Below are 22027 nucleotides of genomic sequence, written 5' to 3'. Positions count from 1 at the left end.
CTGCGTGGGGTGGTGATGGCAGGTGCACAGGCAGGTAGTGCAGTTGGTGATATTCCCTGGAGTGTGGCTGAAAGTCCTGATAGGGTTTGTATCCAGAATCCAAAAGGTAAATCTTAATGGTGGTGTCGTGGCGTAGCGGGCCGCCGGAGCTGGGAGCGAAGACAACAAAGTAAGCATACAAGAACTTGGATCTAGAGCTAGAGTTTGAGCCTGTTACCAACTTAGGTGTGTTGATGAACAGGCCACACCCAGCTGCTCACACAGACCATGGCAGTCAAGTAGAAAAACAGTCACGGAGATCTCACTCTACACAGGCATGCTGTATGGACCATGTGCAAATATCATATCTATTGAACAAAAACAATTTGGAAGGGGCTATTCGGTGAGATGTCTTTTTTTCATTACATTAACAGTATAATAAGAAGATGCGGGATACAAGAATGATAAGTTTATAATAAAATTATTCATTAACTTAAACTTTTTTGTTTTTGTTTTCATTTTCCAAGTAGCTGACTTCAGTATCTTACAGTATATACAGTCAGCTCCCAGAAGACACACAGTGCTTTTTCTTTCTGGAGCCCTCTGTGTCGGCACCCGTCTCATTGAAATGAATGTGGGGGCTGTGCTTTTTTTATGCAGTGGTAATGATGCTCTGAACATGACCTAATGTTCTCCGTGAACACATGTGCATCAGACATAGGCTCATAGACTATATGCATAATCTATGCCTACATAATTACCATGCCTCTACCAGCACTTCTCTTTCAGTGCTGTGATGTGTTGAACAGCAGAGACCTGGCTCATTATGAGTGGGCTAAACTCTGCTCTGCGCTTTATGGCACAAGTCAAATAGCTGAAGTTAACGCAGATGCTCTGCTGCTCTGGTGTTTGTGACCCATCTTTAGCAGGACAGTATAACAGGTGTGTGTGTGTATCTGTGTGTGTGTTGTGTTGTGGGGGGGGGGATCTTGTCTCCATATTAGTTTGATATAATTACCAGATGTATGACAAGATAATTGCACGTGTGTCCGAGGCTGTGTATCAGTTCATGTGTATTTATGTGCACATAATTACAAGATTTGTGACATGGTTATTGTGCACATGTGTGTCTATGGATGTGTGCATATGTGTGTTCATAATTAGAAAGAAGCTGGAAAAAAAATTACTGTGTGTTTGTGTGTGTGTATGCATATGTGTGTGATGGTGTCCATTGCAGACGCAGACTAAATGACACAGACACAGTGAGTCACCATGCTCGCCTAATTTGTTTTTCAGTGTGTGTGTTTGTGTCTAAGTATGCCAATGTTTATCCCATGTTTCAAGTTTATAAGGCAAAAGTGTGTGCACGTTGTGCACTCTTGTGTGTGTGTGTGTGTGTGTGTGTGTGTGTGTGTGTGTGTGTACGCGTGTCTGTGTGTGTGTGTGTGTTTACCTAGCCTCTGTGTGCATGACTGCCTGCTGTCTGATTTTGTCTGCTTTATTTACTTCCCATCCAGCTTATTTACTAGTCAGTCAGACATCCACCCAGCCCACGTTTACACTGACCTAAATACACACGTCATCTGTGTGTGTGTGTGTGGTCATCTGTGACCATGTCTGTGTGTTTGAGGTCCACGGCTGTTTGTATTCGTGTCTTCGAGTGTGCGTGGTGCGGGTCAGAGTGCGGGTGTTTACTGCACATTTCGTTCTGTGTCTGCAATTGTTTGCGTGAGAGTGTGTGTACGTGCTGCGGCTCATTGTATTCCATCGCTGTATTGAGACTGCCTTCACGTTAATGCTTCAGTCTCCACTCCCTAAATTCCGCTGATTCCTCAGATAGCAGCACGCCTCCATCCAGCTGCACTCAGCCTCCTCACTCACGCTGTCTCCTTTTTGCTTCAGTTTGAATCGTGACAGGAGTTCCAATATATAAAGCCATGAGTAAGCAAATATGTTGAATTAACTGATTTTCTTAATGCTAGGCTTTTGCATTATACGATAAATGGCTAACAAGGAAAACATCAGCACAAGCACTACTATAATGTTAACTGACATCTTTTCTTCGGGGACAGCCCCAAGTGTGAGATTTGCGAGCCAAACAAGCCTGAATAAATGGAAGCAGTGGATGATGATGAATGAGTGAAGGAAGGTCATCGTGCATTCATTTTGAAAGGATGGGCCAGTACCAATACTTGTTTTTGGTATTGGTAGTGCAATTTGGCTCATCTGGATATTTTTGGTCCCTCCTTTTTGCCAATGAAACAAAGAATTCTTCAATCTCAAAATAACTGAACTGAACTAGTAACTATCAGCTCTTCTTCACACTATCTTTGAACATTTAGCCAGTGCAAAATTGATGAGACGCAACAGATACGTTTTGACCTCTCGTAGTGGTGAATTTCATCTTATTTGCTAATAGGCTGATTGGAGTCAGCTGATACCGATGTTCAGTGGAGATATTGGTACATATTACTGAAGTGGTATGAAAATAGTTTGGTATTCCAAATGCAGATTTACTAATGCATTGTGACAAACTAACTTTTGGTGTAAAAAAAGGTACTGTTAGTATTTTCTTTCTCGAAGTTTCTTTCTCAAATTTGAATTTACCACCAACAGAGCAGCACAAGAGGTTTCTTCCTGTTAAAAAGGAGTTTTTCCTTCCCCCTGTCGCTAAGAGCTTGGTCATAGGGAGTCGTCTGATTGTTGGGGTTTTCTTTGTGTTACTGTATGGTCTTTACGTTTGAGGCAACCATCGTTCTGATTTGGTGCTAAAAAAGTAAAAACTGAACTGATTTGAATTCAAGGTGCAAAACACAGCATGGAAAATATTTAAATGAATTGTGTTTGCGACACGTGATTTGCTGATAATTGTGCCGATATTTAACACTGAAAGAAAAGCATGTCTTGTTTTTTGCACTTGATATTGAAATTAGTCTGTATTTAGAAAACTGAGTTCTCACAGAAATGAGTTTTGTGGGCAGCGGTTTAGCTCAGTGGGATGAGCAGGCTGAGAGCGGCTGGCCCGGGTTCGAGTCCGACCCGTGGCCCTTTGCTGCATGTCTTCCCCTCTCTCCCTCCGCTTTCCTGTCAGTCTTCACTGTACCGATCCAATAAAACCAGAAGGAGGGCAAATAAATAAAAAAGAAAACAAGTTTTGTAACTCACCCCTAAAACCAACCACACCTATCAGAGCTGTTTGGGGATTGTCATCACATTTAGTAAATCTGGCCCTAAATGCTTTGCAAAGTTTGTGAGAACAAAAACAACTGCAAACAGTCAGCCTGGATTGGCACGTTATCCTATTCCTGTTTTGCATCTGCTCATAGGAGACATAGTGTGTGCGATGATAGTGTCCCTGGTAGTTGAATTTTTCTGTGGAGTTGGAGAAAGATTATAGATTATAGAATTGTCCTTAAGACTTGTCAAGCATCCAGAGAGTGCAGAAACAGAAGCCAAGACTAGTTTTATTAGCCGAAATTATGCCTTCCACAGATGGAACCCACACTATTGGTTTGTTCAGTTATGAAAAGAAAAGGTGGGTGGGAGTGGGGGGTGGCAGTCACATTAGTGACTGCTGAGGACAGCACAAAGGTTTTAAGTAGTAGATTTAAACGCTTTTGTATGCATGTGTGGTTTTTGCATCCAAGAGGACATTTTCTATAAAGAAACAAAAAGCAGTCAAATTTGATGCAGGAGCAGTTTTTTTCTTTGTTTTTTACTTGATGTTCAGTTTGTGACTGTACATGAGTTTCAATGGCATCCTGGGCGGAAAAAGGTTCCATTTGTAAGAGCTGTGATGTGACTGGTGCAGTGTGGCTCAGCAAAAGCTGTACCTCCTGCAGTGAAGCTTCAGCAGAGACGTAAAACATCACAGTTTAATCAGACCACTCTGAACTGGAAACCATTATCTGATGGTCTCACAACAAGTGCAGGGTATCATACTGACTTTCTAACCCATGAGTCCTAGTCGTTACTGCACGATTAACATGAATACTCAGCACTCGATGGCTGGACCATGCCCAGCTTTACACTTGGCTTACATTTTCATCCTGTGACTTTTATGATAGTGTCTTATATGCCGGTGACAAAATCCATACAGACATATAAACCTGTCACATAAACCCATCAAAATAACCAGACTCACCAGCTTGCTACTCCAGCTACAGTAGATGTCTGTTGGATAACATTTTGCCAAGGTGAAAACAATCCCAGCGGCATTATCATGTCTTGTAAAACCTCTAACGTCTGCACACAAAGACCTATTTTCAATTTGTCCCTGTAACCTATGAGTGACAGAACAGACACTTTGTTAAAATCGATTAAGCATTTTACTGAAAGTACATGCTTAAAATCTGCTTTCATACATTTTATGTAACTCAAATAATAGCATAAAATGCATTCTGAGGATTGCCAAACCTTGTGTGACCAACAACTCAATACTTTGTCTGAAAGCTTCCTGTGTAGACACAGACCCCCAGGAAAGCTGCTGGGCTTGAGTTCAACACATGACGCACATATTGGCCCAAAAAAGCTTTTATCCTCTTTACAATCACTGGAAAGAGACACACTCTTAATTTTGAATACGTTTTGGTGTAGAGCTTAAAAACATCTGCAAAAAGATTTTTTTTTCTTTTGAATCATTCATAACATTTAATCTGTCAAGAAACGCTGTATTGTGTATTCCCACGTCGCTCGTGGGTAAAATATCAACAAGTCAGTCAAGTCAGCTCTGCAGCAGGCATCTCTGTCATTGTTGCTGTCTACCAGCTCGACTGAGAAGAATGCAAGAAAGAAAAAAGCTAACCAAACAAAACATTTTTGTCATTTGTACCACTGAGCAGCTTTTATTCGAATGAATGAATAACGCGCCATGTTGTAATGAAATATCCAGTTTTCCTCAAAACATACATGCAGATGATAGATGAGAGCTGCCCACTTGCTGCCTCTGCTGCTCCTCCTGTTTTGACAGCTCGTATGCTTTTTTTTTTATGGCCAGCAGAGGGCGACTCCTGTGGGCACATAAAGAGAGTAAATACACTGATCCCTCATAACATCGTGAGCACTGACAGGTAGAGTAAATGATACTGATTATCTCTTCATCATGGCACCTGTTAGTGGGCGGGATTTATTAGGGAGCAAGTGAACATTTTGACCTCAAACCTGATGTGTTAGAAGCAGGAAAAACGGACAAGCGTGAGGATTTGAGCGAGTTGACAGTTGACACTTTGGGTCAGACCATCTACAAAACTAGTTCTTGTGCGGTGTTACTGGTCTGCAGTGGTCAACATCTGTCAAAGTGCTCCTGGGAAGGAACAGTGGCTGGCCCGCATGGTCTCATCCAACAAACGAGTTACTGTAGCTCAAAATGCTGGACCAAGGAGCAATCGAAGAAGGTGGTCTGGTCTGATAAATCGCTTTTTCTTTTACATCACGTGGATGGTCGGGTGCACATGGGTCGCTTCCCTGGGGAACACCTGCGACTGGCATGCACTATGGGAAGAAGGCTATTGGACACAGTGTTCTGCTGGGAATCCTTGGGTCCTTCCATCCATGTGGATGTTACTTTGACACGTACCACCTAATGCATTTTTGCAGACTATGTACACCTTTTCATGCAATCAGTATGCCCTGAGAGCTGTGTTTTCTTTCAACAGGATAGTGTGCCCTAATACAAAGCAAAAAGTGAGGAGCATAACAACAAGTTTGAGCTGTTGACCAGATCTCAATCAAATGTCAATCAAATCCAGCGTCTGTAAGACAAACAAGTCTGATCCATAGAGGCCCCACCTTGCATCTCAGAGGATCTTGGTGTCAGATACCACAGCTCATCTTCAGGGGTCTAGTGCAGTCCAGGCCTCTACTGGTCAGAGCTGTTTTGGCAGTGAAACAATATTATGTGGTCATGATGTTGAGCCTGATTGGTGTAAGCAGCATTGGGTCCCTGTTCACTAAACATGTTCCTGGTGAGTTTATGGCCTGAATTGCTAGTTTCAAGACCTACTGAATACAAGATAATTTTCATCTAGTAAATTATGATTCTCATTAGAGTGAAAAGTTAAAAAAAAAACCAGGATGCATTTTACTGTGTGACTCACAAGTTGCTGAGACGGACTAAGAAAGAAAATGTAGCTTCATCGAGACTCTTCTTACTAGTTAATAATCTCATGATGGCTACTTTCATCTGGTCTATACTGTCTATGAGTCTTAATGTGCCCCACATTAAGATTTTGAAGAATGTGAATTACATGACTGCAAACGATTGAGTAAAGTTGTTAGAAAATAGATAACACAACCTTTAAGTCGTGTTTTGCCCCTAGGCACCCTGACTGGCTTTTCTAAGGCAATGCTCCTAGCTTTCCATGTTCAAAAAGGTGGTGATGGAAAAGCATGCCTGCTTCCATGGTCCACACTCACTTCCTGCTTTGCCTGCTAGATTTTAACTTCAAGTATTTACCTATTAAAATGAAAACCTGGCAATTCATAAACTCTGCTGTTGGGCTCCACCTTATTTTGTAGCCTACATGCTGGTTTATGACATTTTTAGTATACATTACACTGAGATGAACTATCAAGTCAAGCTACTTTGCATAGGAAGCTCAGACATATTTACCATGGACACATTCATGATGATAATCACAGGTGTAGCTGCAAGACTGCACTGCAGGCCCTTTATAATGAACACAAGGATTGTGTAGTTTAAAAATGTTGGATTCTACTGGGAGTTATCTGGATCTCTGAATGAACCCTTAAAATGTATTCAGTCACTGCTTTTTCTCAGGGTCATTGGATTTCTGTAAATAGAATTTTGTTCCATGCAGTTCTTCTAGCATTTCTCCTCTTTCTGACAGCTGATTAAACAAACTGGATGATGCCGGTCAGCGGCGTCGGAACAATTTACAAGCAGTTCTGGACACTTTCTGCTCGAAACGCAGACTCGTCTACAGGGCAAGCATGCATCTTTTTCATTGCATGTTCATTTAACCAGGCTTGATTTGTTTAGCTGAACAGCCAGCCAGCCAGACTGCCTATCTGCTCTGATTCAGTTGTTGATATGATGGCTGAGGTTACTGAGTTTAAGACGTTATTTTGGCTCAGCCTGTCGGCGCTGCCCGCCTGCTGAGAACCCGGCTAGGTAGCGCGTGGGCGTGTGTACGAGCATGTGTGCGTGGCCACGTCTTTGTGTGTGACTTTGCACGAGTGCGTGCTCGTGTTTCACCAGTATTTGTCTGCGTCGCGTGCACGTTCGCGCGTGCCTGTACCTTATTCGTGTGTGTGGGCGTATGCGTGGGCAGAGCGTTAAAGCTGACAGTGAGCAGGCAACCTGAGGACATATTTATAAGGTTTCTCTCTGTCGACGCTAACCACTGAATATTAACCTGGTGCTCTCTCAGCACCTTAAGCGGCAAAACACACAGAGCCCACATTTTCAAATTTTCCTTCTCATCTGAGTAATGCACTGATAAGTCTGTTATAAAGGAGGATTGCAGAGAGAAAATGGGAGTAGGGTGAGGTCAGACTGCGCTATTATTGCTGTCAGGTGATTTCATCATGATAAAGATATCATCCATCTTGTATCTAAATGGACGTAGATCCATGTAAGCCCTAATATGCATTAGCTCAAGGCTTCATAATGTGCTGCACAAGGCTATAAACTCAGCAGTGCTCGGCCTGTCAACTAATTCCCATCTAATTCCATCTGATGTGTGTCAAAACGTACTCACGCTAAATGATTACACAGTAAAAAGTGATGTTTTTGAACACTGACTGACACAGGTCAGTCATTTGGGAAAGTAAAAGGACAAAACGCATGTGTTTTCAGCCTCCTTAGAGGAAAAGAGCAGATGAGGAATTAGGTATACAAAGGGAAATTTGCAATGCCTGGACGCAGCATGTAGTGTTGAGTGAACACGGGTTATTTTGCTACTTTGTAATTCTCAGCAGAGACGGGGAGGAAAGAAATGACAGATTGCACCTGCATGCTGGTTAGGCATTAGTGAAACGGTTGAAAAAGACAAAATTGAAGGTTTGGCTTGTGTAACATTTTCCTTCCAAAGGGATCCTGTTCTTATGCTCCATTTACTGCCAGCCTGAGAAAACGAATACAAACCAGCTCTAACGCTGCCCGGAAAACGCTTCGACTTCAGTCTCAAGTCTAAGCAATGCATACTATAATTATCAAGGTGCTAACGCAACTTTGTGCTGCGATCAGTCTGATTCGACTCTCATATCACAGCTTACGTTCAACAAAAGGGTTCAGATAAATAGATGTGCGTGTCACATTGTTTGTCTCAGAATGAAAAAGTCTGCTTAACTAGGTAGGCCAGTGTCTTTTCATGGCAAACAGTTCCATTCGTCAGTTCTAATCCAATCATAAACCAGCACCATGCTTCACTGTCCCTTTGTCCTGAATTTATGGAACCTGTAATTATAACTGGGATGCATTTGCACCAGTCTTTCCTTTGGATTCTGCTTTTTAATACTTCACTACCTTTCAGAGGAAATAACTGTAATATTCATACCAAAAGTTGTTATTTAAAGTGAAGCCATACAAATTATCAACAGTATCATCAGTTTTTGCTGTTAGATGTTTCTTTGATAAGGTGCCTCAACAATCCATCAAAAAAATGTGCACTGTAAATGGTTTTCCATGGAAATTGTGCCTTGAAGGAACAATTTGTAAGACGTTCTTTATGAGAGGATATTTCTTCAGCAAATTTCTAAAATATGACTCTGCATGTAAAACAAGAACATGGACAGATGGGGACAGAATTAGTTGTCTTCCCATTTGCTGTTTATCAGAGAAAAGAAGTTTTAACACAGCTTTTATTCTGGATGCTTACATTGTTTTACTTTGCACACAGAAACACAATTATTTTACAAAAAGCAAAAACTACCAGGGTCAAAATTGTTAGTGCCCTGATGCTTACCATCAGTTGCGTGTTGTTTTTGCTGGATGAAAGCCTGCAGTCGTTTGTTGAAGTTTGCAGTAAGTCTCACACACGTCTCCTGAGCAATCTCAGCACATTCTTCTTTGGAGAATCTCTCAAGCTCCTCCATATTTGATGGTCTTCTGGTGTGGTCCATGGTCTCCAGTTCACCCCAAAGATTTTCAATGGAATTCAAGTAAGGGCTTTATCTGACTCTTCATCATTCCTTCCACCTTGACAAGTTGTGCTGTGGGGACCAGTGCATAATACTCCCCCCACTGTGTTACACCGTGGAGATGGTGTTCTTTGGCTTCCTTCTTTCTCCAAACATGAGAAGAATATCCCGTAACCAAAGTATAATCTTTCTCCAGGTTGTTCTCTCCTGCAGAAGCAGAGTTTTTCTTGGTCTGCATCCTCACAGTCTGCTCCTGTGCAAGTTTCCCATGATTGTCTTCTATGAGACTACAATTTCAACTTATGATCTCTTAAAACTACATCTGGTTTGGGGAAGTAAAAAACATTAAATGCACTACAAAAGAATTCATTATATGTATAATGTATGTGGATAGGCAAAGGCTAGATTACATCTTAAGAAGGAATCCCGGCCCAGTATTAATGAAATGCCTACAATCTGTCCATCCATCTCAGTGTTATAGCTAAACTCAGTTATTTGGCATAGCTCAGTTTCCTTTGTGCTTATTTGACAGACTTTGGTTGCTTTGCAAATTTTGACTTTTCCAAATAAAATAAATTATATTGCCTGTAATATATGAAAAGGAATTTCAGCTACTACAGAGTTGGCATCAGAACATATGGACATCAGCCCACTTTAACAAGAGGGCATTTGGCTCAACTCACTTTGCTTTTTCATTAAAAAAAAGTACATTTATATTACCACTTATGTGCAGAGTTACACTTGAAGTCACACATAGTGTGTCCAGAAAACAGGCAATAAACTGAGCTGGACGGTTCAACACAAGGCTAAATGTATATTTAAAACAGCACTGCAAGAAGCAATCCTGTATAATTACATAACAAATTGATGCAGCGCCTGCTTTAAACCACATCATGAACTGATATGCATAATTATTTGAGTGAGAACTTACTTTTAAAACTTGCTGCACAAGTTGAAGAATGACGTCTTCCTAATTCTAAAGAGAATATGAGGGTTGCTTCCCAAACTTTCGTAGACCTATCTTCTTCTAAATTAGCGTCCTTCTCACTTCAGCTGCCGCGATTACTGCAGATGCGCTAAGCTACTATTAGCGGAATAATTCATGCAAGCTTGGTTGTTATGGCAATGACTTATCACCAATTTGGGTGATCTTTCTTTTTCGTTACCAAAGTGTTTGAATTAATTTTACTTACAATTATAAAAATGTGTGAGGACAATTCAGCTGAAGGGGTACAGTGACCTTGTCTTACTGGCCTGGACCTGCCACTGAGCTAACAGTCATAGCACCTTGGATATGAATGCTTCTTTCACCTTAGGAAGGCTCCACAGGGCTGGAATTTCATAAACAATATAAAACACAGTATAACAATTAAAAACGATCATGTTCGCTGAATCTAACGTCATCAGACAGACAGTTGCTGTCCTGTGGGGTAGACACCGTTTACACTTAAGCTGAATGCAGTCCTACAGTTTTTTTTGTTGACCTTCAAAGAGCATCTGACGCATCATTTGCTAAGAGTACAATGGAAGCAGCATGACACATGCTTTCTGCACTGTTTACTAAGAGGCAAAGATCTTTGTGTTCCAGCCTTCCTTTTTTCACGTCTGGACGCTCACGTAAAGTCTCCCCACAGCCAGGCCAGCAGGAGGCCCCGAGACAAAGTAGTAGAGAGAGTGAAAAACATACTGCAACTTGGATCCCATACAATGTGAAGGTGCACACACTTCAAAACACACACACACACACACACACACACACACACACACACACACACACACACACACACAGAGAGAGAAGAGCAGTAGTGATGCACTGTCTGGACTGCAGAAAGGAGACACAGCCTGAAGGTCTCTCTCTACATCTCTCGCTCTGTCACCGTTTCTGTCTCTCTCCTTCACTATGGCTGTCAATTGTGCCAAGTCAGCACATCTTAGACGTGCTTAATTATCCTGGTAGAGCCAGCGAAGTGAGGAGATGGTGAGAGAGAGATGGGAGGGGGTGGAAACAGTGAGGGAAGAAAAAGAGAGGAGAAGGTGAGACGAGAGGAGCAGGAGTCAAATGAAGGCTATGGGACAAAAGGAGGGAAAATGTTAAAAATGGGTGGGGGGGTAAAGCAGAGTGATGGCAGGTACGAAAGATGCCCCAATCCTTCACGACTTGCAGACAAATCTGCAACACATTTATTACCTTACTGCCCTGCAAAGCTACTGCTTGGCTCACACCGAGGATGCAGCCTGGAGGGGAGAGAGAGGGCAAAAAAGACTGAAATACGGAGAGTGATGGAGGCCGAGGGGACATTAAACAGTCTGACACAGACAATTCACAGTGACCATGGAGAATGCAGAGCCCAGTACCTGACTAATCTGCAGTGTGTAGCAGTATTTTGATGAGCAGTGTGCATTACGCTCAAAGTTATAAAAAAATAACCTCAAACATTAAAGACACGAAAAGCACAATAATATATCTGCAAATCAGTTTCCAATTACAGTAATGTGCACAAAAATCTTCAGTGGCTCCAAGTTTGTTAGGTATGCGAAATGACCGCAGTGATGTCACCAGCATTAGGTTTGGTGTCTGTATGTTTGTGTATGTATGACATAAATGGAAACCTGCAATGTAACTGAAGGTATAGAGTTTTAAGACCGGGGTTCATGAATATCTGTTGGATTATGTTAAGTGTTGGAGCAAAGGGAAGTACGATAACCATGTACTAAAAATGTGAAGACAGTACATGTGTTATTATCATAAATAACCGTAATTGTTCTTTTTGTTTGCTTTTGTTCTCATATGCTTGTAGATTTTCTTGACAGGTCAGTGCATTTGTAGTTTGTTACCAACAAAGTTCTGTGTTATTATGACTAAGAGCAATATCACTATTATTGTTTTTGTAACCTTTTATTGCCAATCCCACAAATGTCCATCCAAGCGTAGCCAGTGTGTTGGACTTTTGTGAGCTTTAGCTATTTGCAGTTGATGTGGTTCTGTTGGCTTTATCAGGTGGTGACCTCAAACTTGCACTGGAGCAGTTTATGGCTGAGTGTGAAGAGGCCAAAATGAGAACTGGCACCTCCAAGTTCAAGACTGGGAAAGGGTGTAGTCCCCACACTGAGTCTAAAATAAGTTACTGCCCTAAGTTTAGGAGTTTAAGTATCTTGGGGTCTTGTTCACAAGTGAGGGAAAAACAGACGGTGAGATTAATTCATTTCAGTTTTGTGTATATGGCACCAAATCACAACAACAGCTGCCTCAAGGTGCTTTAGATTCTAAGGTAAAGTCCCTACAATCATAGAAACAGATTGGGACAGAAGCTATTATTCATCCGTTGTGGTGAAGAGCGAAGCTGTCCATTTATCGGTCATTCTACGTTCCTACCCTCACATATGCAGAGAGAGTTCAGTCAACCAAGAGGGGATCAAAAAGACGATCCACATTGAAAGGAGCCAGCTGACGTGGTTCGGGCATCTTACATCCCTTTCGGGCATCTTGCATCCCTCATGAAGACTTTTTAGGCACAATGTTTCAGGTATTTTCTACCAAGAAGAAGCCCCCAGGACTCACTAAAGGTGTTTATCTCAGCTGGCTTAGGAATGACTCAGTGTCCCACCGGATTAGCTGAGGGAACTGTAGGTTTCTCTGCTTAGACTGCTGCCCCCATGACCCGAACCCGGATAAGCAGTTGAAGATAGATGGATGGAAGTGTATTTGTAAATACGTTGTGTTACTCTTTGAGTTGGTCACTCCCTCGACCCCTCACTTAGTGACTTTGTTCCCTGGTAATCCTGTAATGCCTTGTCATGATGACTCTATTACTCTTTGATTATTCTCCAGATGAGGACAGAACTATTAGCCTCCCTAATGCTAATGGTCAGTTCTGTGTCCTTTTTGCTGTTTAACAGCCTGCAGTTGTTTGTTGAAGTCTTAAACAAGATTTTCAGTGGGATTCAAGTCAGGGCTTTGTCCCCTTTACATATTTTCTTTATTAATGATTCATTTTACCATAACCAGATTCCCAGTTCCAGATACACTGAAGCATCCCATAGCATAATACCACCGTGTTTCACTGTGGGGACGATGTTCGTTGGGTTGTACTCATATTCCTTCTTTCTTCAAACACAAGCAGTGTCTCTGTGGCTAAAGAGCTCTAGTTTAATCTCATCTGACAAAAGGTTCCAGTGATTGTCTTCTTTGAGACTGCATTTCCTGACTTTGCTGAGTCATTCACTCATGTCTTGGCAGTTGTTCTGGAGTCTTTAGACACATCTCTCACTAGTTTTCCTTCCAGTCTTTGAAATCTTTCACTTCCTACCTTTGCCAGGCTTGTTCTCTGTTGTGCAGCTTTCTCTGGATTTCTTGATGATACTTCTTACTCCAGTTCTTGACACTTGGAAACACTGTGATAACTTTGTATATCCATCTGCTGCTTTGTCAGCTGATTTCTTTAGTTTTTGCTATGATGCTTTCTCGAGTGACAGCTGAAATTTTTATACTGTGCAAACTGGAAGATCCTGTTGTGTTGATCCTGATCATTTTTTGTTATTTCTGAAATAATTCAGTTATTGTGTGCAAATAGAAGTAATGTATTCTTTCTAAAGAAAACTAGTATGTTTAGAAATGCTACTGTAAAAATCCCTTGCTTTGTAAATTTTGACAAAAACTTTAAATTTCATAGAGGGCTAATAATTCTGTCCTGATATGTGTGTATATCAGTGTCAAATCTTATACCAGTGTATCCCAACATTTGTCAAGCCAGAAAGTCTAGACTGTAGGTGTGGGCTGAGTGATAGTCCCTCTTTGAGCTCCACTAAGAACCCTTTAAGATCACGTTTAATTGACTCCAGGCCAATGTGACATGATAAAAGACACGGAATGAGTCCTGGCGATAGTGGGGTAATGTAAAAATGTTCTTGTTCCACTTCCACTGAAATATCATTTTACCGTACCGACATTAATGTCAGCACTTCATTGGAATGATAAAATGGCTCTATATAATCAGTTTTCCCCACATAGGAAATCAATAATGGGAGACTTGCAGCCAGTCTGGGGAGATGGTGAAAGACTTGAGCATTAAAAGTGGAGAACATTGAAGGGCCCATGCTTCCTTTAATGGCCCCGCTTACTGCCTTCATACAATCTGTACTGCATTAGTGTAACACAGCTTTTCAGTCTATAAACACGTTTTTTTAATGCTTTGCAATGTTGCTGATCTGAGTGAAGCGACTGTGGGTACAGCAGCCCACTGACTAGTTAACTGCGACACGTAGCAACACACGCATCCAAACAGACGCCCAAGGACACTTTGGTCACGCGTAGAAACGCAAAGAGACGCACTGACACTGCTAAAAACGGATATCCGGCCCCCAGTCTGTCACCTGCAAGCAGCGACTACAACGCTTTGTTATATCACAGGCACAGACAGACACACACGCAGACACACTCGTCAAAGTGCAATTCACAGCACACATTTTCAGTCAGTCTGCATGAGCAGTTTTCTTCCCCACTGTGGGATTTGGTTTCTGCTTGTTAGAGAACAGTGCGGGAGTTGAAAGTTACAGGAAATAGTCTGACAACAAAACAAAAAAGAAACCTGACTTTCTCTCAGCCATAATTTCTTCCAACAGAAAGATTTTCTTTCAGACCTTTCGATGGGAAACGTTAAAGTTGTGCGGAGACTCAGCCAGCTGGAAGTCAATATCACACGTCCTGTAATACTCTGCTAGTGTCATAATAGAGAGGTCGGATTAGTTTGCCATTCGTTGTATTTTTACTCTTCCTCTCATACCACCTGATAATCCTCCTCTTCCTCTTCCGACCTTTCCATCTCCTACTCCTGATGATGCCATTATTATCACCTTCCTCCTTGAGGGTCTCATTGCCCACAATCTTTTCATCATCTTCACCATCCTCCTTTGTATCTTCGTCCTCATCCTCGCAACACTACTTCCCTTTTTTTTTTTACCCCTTCTTCTGTATCGTTGCTCCTACCATCTGTCTTGTTTTCTTACTTTCGCCTCACTCACTTCCTCCTCTTCATCACTACGGAAAAATACCGTTTTCATGTTCGCCCTCTGTCGAGACAGACAGGCAGACGGGTCAGCAGACCGACGGACATCACAGGAGTTGATGAACGGGCGCTGTGGAGGAAGAGAGGAGACAATAAAGACAGACAAAGAGAACAGAGGAGGACTCGTGTAAATGATGCTGTGCGGTAATTGGATTGGCTGTGTTTGATAACGATGTATCTCCACAGTTTTCATCGTCTTACAGGCAGAGACGTTTTGGCCAAGATGATTTATATGTGATCAGCTGTAGCTGTGCAAGGACTACTACATGTAGTTAAATAAAAAAGGCACATTTGCAATTAGTCTCTGAGAATTTTTTTTCCCACCTGTCTCAGGATGTGCCGCACACTGGCTTGACTTAACCTAACTTTGAGAAAACATTTGAATTTATAAATAAGTAGGAATAACTTTCCCAGAGAAATAAGCAGTATTTTAAAGTCTTGAAATATGTTCCAAGCCACGTTGTGCCTGTACTTCACCCACACAGGTGTTCTCTGTCATCAAGCCTTCCTTATTTAAAGAAAAAAAAAGATTGTCGCTGTAATAGTGTAACGTGCTTATTCTTTTTAACAAGGAGCAGAGTGACATGCATTCACTCCAACCATGAATCTGGTTCAGCCTCAATAGCATGTAAAATCACAAGCTTCTCTTTCCCTGACATTCCCTTGTTCACCTGATGATTAAGAAGAAAAACGGCTCCATATATTTATTTAATAGTTGCAAGAGAGACAATGAAATACAATTAAGTCAGTTATAAAAAAGTAACAAAGGATTTGTACAGTCGTGAAAAAGAAAGTTTTCACAGAGAAAGTACACCCTTCCATAGGGATAACAAGAGTAACTAGCAGCCAGGTGCTGTTAATCAGTTACACTGATTACTAATTGATCATCAGCAATTGTGTGTTTGCTGCTTTGGAGCTTTCATGTGTGTGTTAACACAGTGCCTGTGAACGATGTCTGTGGACAGAGAAGACCAAAGTTGAGGTGTTTAACTATGATGTACAACACCATGTTTGGCTAAAACTAAACAGCATATCAGCACGAAAACCTCATATCAACTGTCAAGCACGGTGGAGGAGGTGTGATGATTTGGGCTTGTTTTGCAGTGTAAGGACCAGAGCACCTGTTAACCAATGTATTCTAGAGGTAAATCTGAGGCTATTTGTCCAACAGTGAAGTCTTGGCTGAAAGTGTGTCTTATCACACGACAGTGATCCAAAAGAAACATGAAGAAAAGAATCATGCTGATGCAATAGTCCAGACCTCAATCTGACTGAAATCCTGTGGTGCTGTACATAAACAAATCCCACAAACATCGATGAAATGAAGCAACGCCTTAAGGTAGTCCTGTGAAAACTTCCTTTTTTGCATGACTGTACATTTGACAGCTTATGATTTGCAACAGTGATTTGCTACAGCTCAGAAAGCAAAGCTTCGCTGCTGTCACGTCTGCTGCGGCAGACGGTGGAGAGTGGGTGTAGACCCCAATGCAGACTGCGAAGACTGAACAGAACTTAAACTGAAAGCGAGCCTTTATTTGGGGCTGAACAAAATGCAAACTAAAAGCGAAAGGATTCAACTAACAAAACACAAATACATACAAAATAAAGATCTGAACCCCCTAGTGATGAAACCTGGAACCTGAGACTTGGAACCACGAGGGGATATGAGCAGACAGAACTAAATAGGGGTGGGTTTGAAAAATTGATTTTGCCATTCAAATCTACTTTAGTTTGAATAAAGCCATATTGATTCATTAACTCCTGAATCGCTTGAAGACGTTTCACCGCTCATCCGAGAAGCTTCTTCAGTTCTAAGGTCAAATGGTGGGGAGTCCCAGATTTAAACCTAGTGGGAGTATCCCCCCACAGAGGGACAAAAGGACCCCCTGATAGGGACCCCCAGGTTTAAATCTGGGACTCCCCACCATTTGACCTTAGAACTGAAGAAGCTTCTCGGATGAGAGGTGAAACGTTTTCAAGCAACTCAAAGAAGTCCAGACGCTTTTCTTTGCAAACTCCTTTGACTACAATGACCTGGATGACTGAGAACCTTCACAGACATAACTCCTGAATCAGTTTTTAAATATAAATGTGTTTTGTCGGAAACGCCAGAATCTCAGGTTAAAGCTCACAAAACTATTTCAACAACCACCAAACAGCTAAAAAAGCAAATGAGAGCGGGTAAACAGATTGTGCACAAAGACGTAGACACAGAGCACGGGTCGTTCACCTGATGGCACATCTGATGCACTCGGATACGCCGTCGGGAGAGCCGACATCTCAAAGATTCTGATGCTGCAGGTTTTGTCACTTTTTGACCAAAATTCACTGAACCAGCAGAAAAGAAGATCCAAACTACGCTTTGTGTTTAATAAACATCGTCATTGATTCCCTCTTACTTTGGCTGTTTTGCTTCCTCCACAATAAAATGATAATTCCTGCACAGCACTTTGTCTCTCAGTGTCTCAGTTAAGACCAGATTCCCATCAAAAATCTCAGTTTTCTGCATTACTCGCTTGCATATTGTGCACCAGTCTACTGTTGTGTATAGCGTTGTTGGCCGTTGTGTGTTTTTTTTGGGGGGGGGGTTCTCCACAAATAACCTCAGAGAAGAAAGTCTTGTTTCTGCTGTTTAATGCAGAAGAAATTTAAACTATTACAAATTATGCCAAATTGCAAAACACTTGCAAACCTCTTTAACTTTGCTCTGCTTCACTTCAGCAGCATCAGGTAATGTTCTAGTTGGTTTATAGTTTTCTTCCATTTTTGATCTACTGCACAATATTTTTAAGGTGGTTATCTGCTATAAAAAGTCAGGCCAGGAAAATCTCCTTCATGTTTTTTCTGTGTTTTATCCTCAGTTACTCTGACACAAAGACATCTGCTGTGATGCTTACACCTCTGATGAAGTTTCACAAGTGTCAGCTTTGTTTTTATACATAGATTTAAAAATATAGACATTTGTACTGATAAATGATCAGAATTATAATATTTCTGACTGTCTGAGTCAAAATTGAATCAAATCAAATCAGGGATGGAATCGAATTGGGTCCTTCTTAATTGGAATTGATTTGATTATAGAGATTGAAATCATCACCCAGCCCTAGGACTAAGTACACAAAGGATAACGAGGGGATGGGAAACAGGAGGGAAACACAGCTGGAACTAAGCTAACACAAGAAGATGGGAAAGAAGCAAAACTGAGCACACTAAACACAGGACAAGGGACTATCAAAATAAAACAGGAAACATGAGACACACGCTAAGACGCAGAGACTGGGGAAGAAACCGACATGGGATCATAACTGACTGGGGAGAGAGAAGGGAAACACAGAAAACAGACACAGGAGATAAACGAACATGAAGGGGGAGGCCCAGCACCAAAACCTAAAGACTAGAAACTACAAAATATAACCAGAGAATAACTAAAGAAATTAGAAATACAAATGACTGCACCATGAGAAACACATAAACACTGGGTCCCCAAGCCATGTTATTATCTGCCATAGTCATTGTCAGGTAAACAGTAAAAGTACAACATTAATATAAATCTAGGAGGATGGGTAATGCTGCATTGTGTTGTAGCACAAGGTGAGTCAGGTTTCAACTCCTTTACCACATGAAGCTGAGTTGGTTTGTCTCGTACACTTTGCACAAACATACTGACCCCATTCAGAGCAGGTGCACGTCTGTCTGTCCGACCCTGAACTTTGCTCTCGTTTCGTTGCCATCTTTCAGTACGCAGCTCCTCAAGTGAGATTCAGATTTATTTATTTTTTTGCTTTCTTTTATTTCTGGACTAATCTGAAGTGTCAAGAAAATTGTAGCGTTCTGTGAGCGAAGCAAGCCCACGACCTTCTGTATTCTTCACTGACGTCCCATCCAGGGACGGAAAAAAACAAACCTTAGTCTGGACCCTTACTTTTGTTGCCTCTGGCCTTAGTTACAGCCAGCCTTGAAATCACTTCATATAAATCATGGAAAAGTATAAAGACTGCAAATGTCACAGAAATAGTGATAAATAGGTCTTTATAAATATAAAGACAAACTGATTATTAATGTGCAGATAAATAAATAATAAAATAATATAATTAATTATATAATTAGAAATTAACCATTGACTTTATTTATACTTATATACCATTTATTATTTATATTTACTAAAGACGGTGACCAAATAATAGAATTTTAAAATCTATTTGAAAATACAATTTAAAGAAAAAAAAATCTAATACCTGCAAATCAGAGTGAAAATGGAGTATTCCTTTTAAATGCATGATCGAAACCCATATAATCATTGCCGTTTGTTAGCTTTTATTTTAAAATTCCAGTGTCTTTATGATTGCATTAATCTGTTTTCCAACAGATGACTAAAGTAACTAGATGATCAATTTTAACTATTTATGAACAGGATATTTGATTTGCAAAACATTTTTATAATTCCTCTGTTTACTTAACGGAGAACAAATGATAAGCTTATGGTTAATACACCTGAATATTGCACTCTGAGTACAGCTTTGAACTGTGAACTGTGCCACATAGATCTGAAGCACTGAACAGCAGCAAAGTGTCTTGACAGTGCTAACCTCTGAGAGAACAGAGAGCCACACGGCCAAGAACAAAGGATGCTTTCATGTTAACTGTGTCACATCCAGGCTTGCCAACTTTCAACACCCAGCTGAAGTGAGATTCTGATCTTTTTTTCTTCTATTATTTGTAGACTCATTTCAGTGCCGAAAAGTGGAGAAAATTGTAGTGTTCTGTGAGCGGGGAAGGGCTATAACCTTTACTGTATTTTTCCATCGAGGACTGGTATCTTCTTATTTGTCAACCCTCGATGTAGGCCAGCTGAGATTTTTAGTAATTGCTGGAACCACAGAAACACCTGCAATGAAAGTGGCATTACAGGTCATCCTCCTTTTTAGCCTGTTTGTTTATTGTGAGTGAACTATTAACACTAGGAAGCTAATATTTGCTTTTTACCACTAATCATCCATATCATTACAATTCCTCAAGGGGTAACTTGAATGCATATAATTCCTGGAGAATCATAGCAGACCAAAGCATAGAATTAATAATCTCCTGTTAAAAGGGAGTTTTTCCTTCCCACTGTCGCCAAAGTGCTTCCTCAAAGGGGGTCATATGATTTGGGGTTTTTTCTCTGTATGCATTATTTTAGGGTCTACCTTAAAATATAAACCACCTTGAGGCGAGCGTTGTTGTGATTTGGCGTTGTTTAAATAAAATTGAATTTAATTGGATAAAGCAACCTCGAGGAGACAACAGCCCATTTCATTTTTCAGGGCTGCCAAATCAAATTCAAGACCTCCTGAAAATGATTTTTAAAAGATACTGACCCAGCATTGACATCCAACGATATGACCTATTGTATTTGCTCTAAGAATTGTCACTGAAAACTAAAACTTAACTTTGTCTGATTTGAACCAACTTTAGACCAAGGTTTAGGTCTGTTTTGGAACCCACATAGCCCCATGAAAATAGCGTCACATCTCAACCAAAGAAACTCTTTGAAAGGACTTTGAAAATGCAACTTTTAGCAGCATTGAGATTTGGTTGAAAAGTGAAAGGTAAAAATTTGCCGTTCCTTGACATCAAAAGTCATCTAGAGAAAGATGTCCTTTTATGTCTGAAAACGGTGAGAAGTTACCTTTTCAGATTGTTGAAAAGGTAACTTTAAAAAGATGTTCCCTTGCCTGCTCAAAGCGCTTTGAGTGGACAGTAATACTAAGAAGGGGCTGTTTGAATGCGACTCTTTTACATTTGAATTTGGTTGAAAAATGAAATGTGCATAAATTGGTTTTTTTCGTATTAGGAAAAGAACTTGAATTCAGCCAAATTTCTGGTTACTTACTGAGTAGTTTTTCGTTAATGTGATGTGTGGAAGACATAATGGTACATAACCATCGAGGCAGCAAAGCTTTAAATTTAGTAGGTGTCTAGGTCAAACCTAGCTTTTTTCCCCGATTTACTCATAACAAGAAGGTGCAGAGTTGCTCTTGGCTTCTTCCCACAGTCTCTATGTCTTTAAATTTAAATTGTCTATAGTTGGACTGTGAATGGTTGCATTGCCCCTGTGATAGACTGGTATTGTAGTACCAGTTAGTGCACACTAACCCTAGCACAATGACAGCTGGAGTAGATTCCAGACCCTGGGTTGTTAAAAGGAGACCTTTTAACCATTTTTACCCTTTTTAGTTGTGAAGTTTGTTTGGAATGTAGCTGATTTCAAGATGGCGCCGGTGTGTGTGGCTGCTCATCTGTCACTCCCAAGTTTGTGTCTGTTTATATTATTTCTGACCCGTGTCATTCACAAAACAAAGCTGAGGTGTGATCACCAGACACTACTGGACCTCCAACCTTTGGTGCAAAATATTGTGTCGTTTGGAGCTGGTAGACAGCAACCCTTGCCCCCGGTTGTACTGGAAATCCTGGGTTACCTGTACTGGGTTCACACGCTGCCTTCCAGGCGAAAGCGTCATGATCGCCGGGGCCAACAAAGCGGTCGGCTGGTGAAGCTGAAGGTTTCCCTGAGGAATCTACTGTTTTCTGACCAGCGCATGGTTTGTTCCCAAGATAGTTTGGGAAGCCAAGATGAGTAATACCAGGACATAAAACTGAGGCTCTCTTGGGACTCTACAACCACCAGATGCTTTCATGAATGGAAATATAGAGAGTTTACAACAAGGAGCAAACCACTGGTTTGAACAAGATTAAACAGAAAACATTTAAAAGAGCCGCACAGGTTTGAAAAACCACGATTAAATTATACCAGAATAATGAGAAAAGTAAAATATGGGAAAGAAAGAAACATTTCATTACCTGAAGCATACCACATCATCTGTCAAACATAGTTGAGGCAGTTC

At 41.0% G+C, this 22027-nt stretch overlaps 1 protein-coding gene across 3 annotated transcripts in view; it reads left to right on the top strand.

Annotated features, from left to right (window-relative positions):
* ldlrad4b (low density lipoprotein receptor class A domain containing 4b) overlaps window positions 1-22027 on the top strand; it is a 236280-nt gene that overhangs the window by 95878 nt on the left and 118375 nt on the right. The gene's annotated exons all lie outside the window — the stretch shown is intronic.

The sequence above is a fragment of the Oreochromis niloticus genome, linkage group LG11 (assembly GCF_001858045.2).
Source record: "Oreochromis niloticus isolate F11D_XX linkage group LG11, O_niloticus_UMD_NMBU, whole genome shotgun sequence".
Classification (NCBI taxonomy): Eukaryota; Metazoa; Chordata; class Actinopteri; order Cichliformes; family Cichlidae; genus Oreochromis; species Oreochromis niloticus.
Note: the sequence above shows the minus strand (reverse complement) of the source record. Positions and strands in the feature narration are given on the sequence as shown.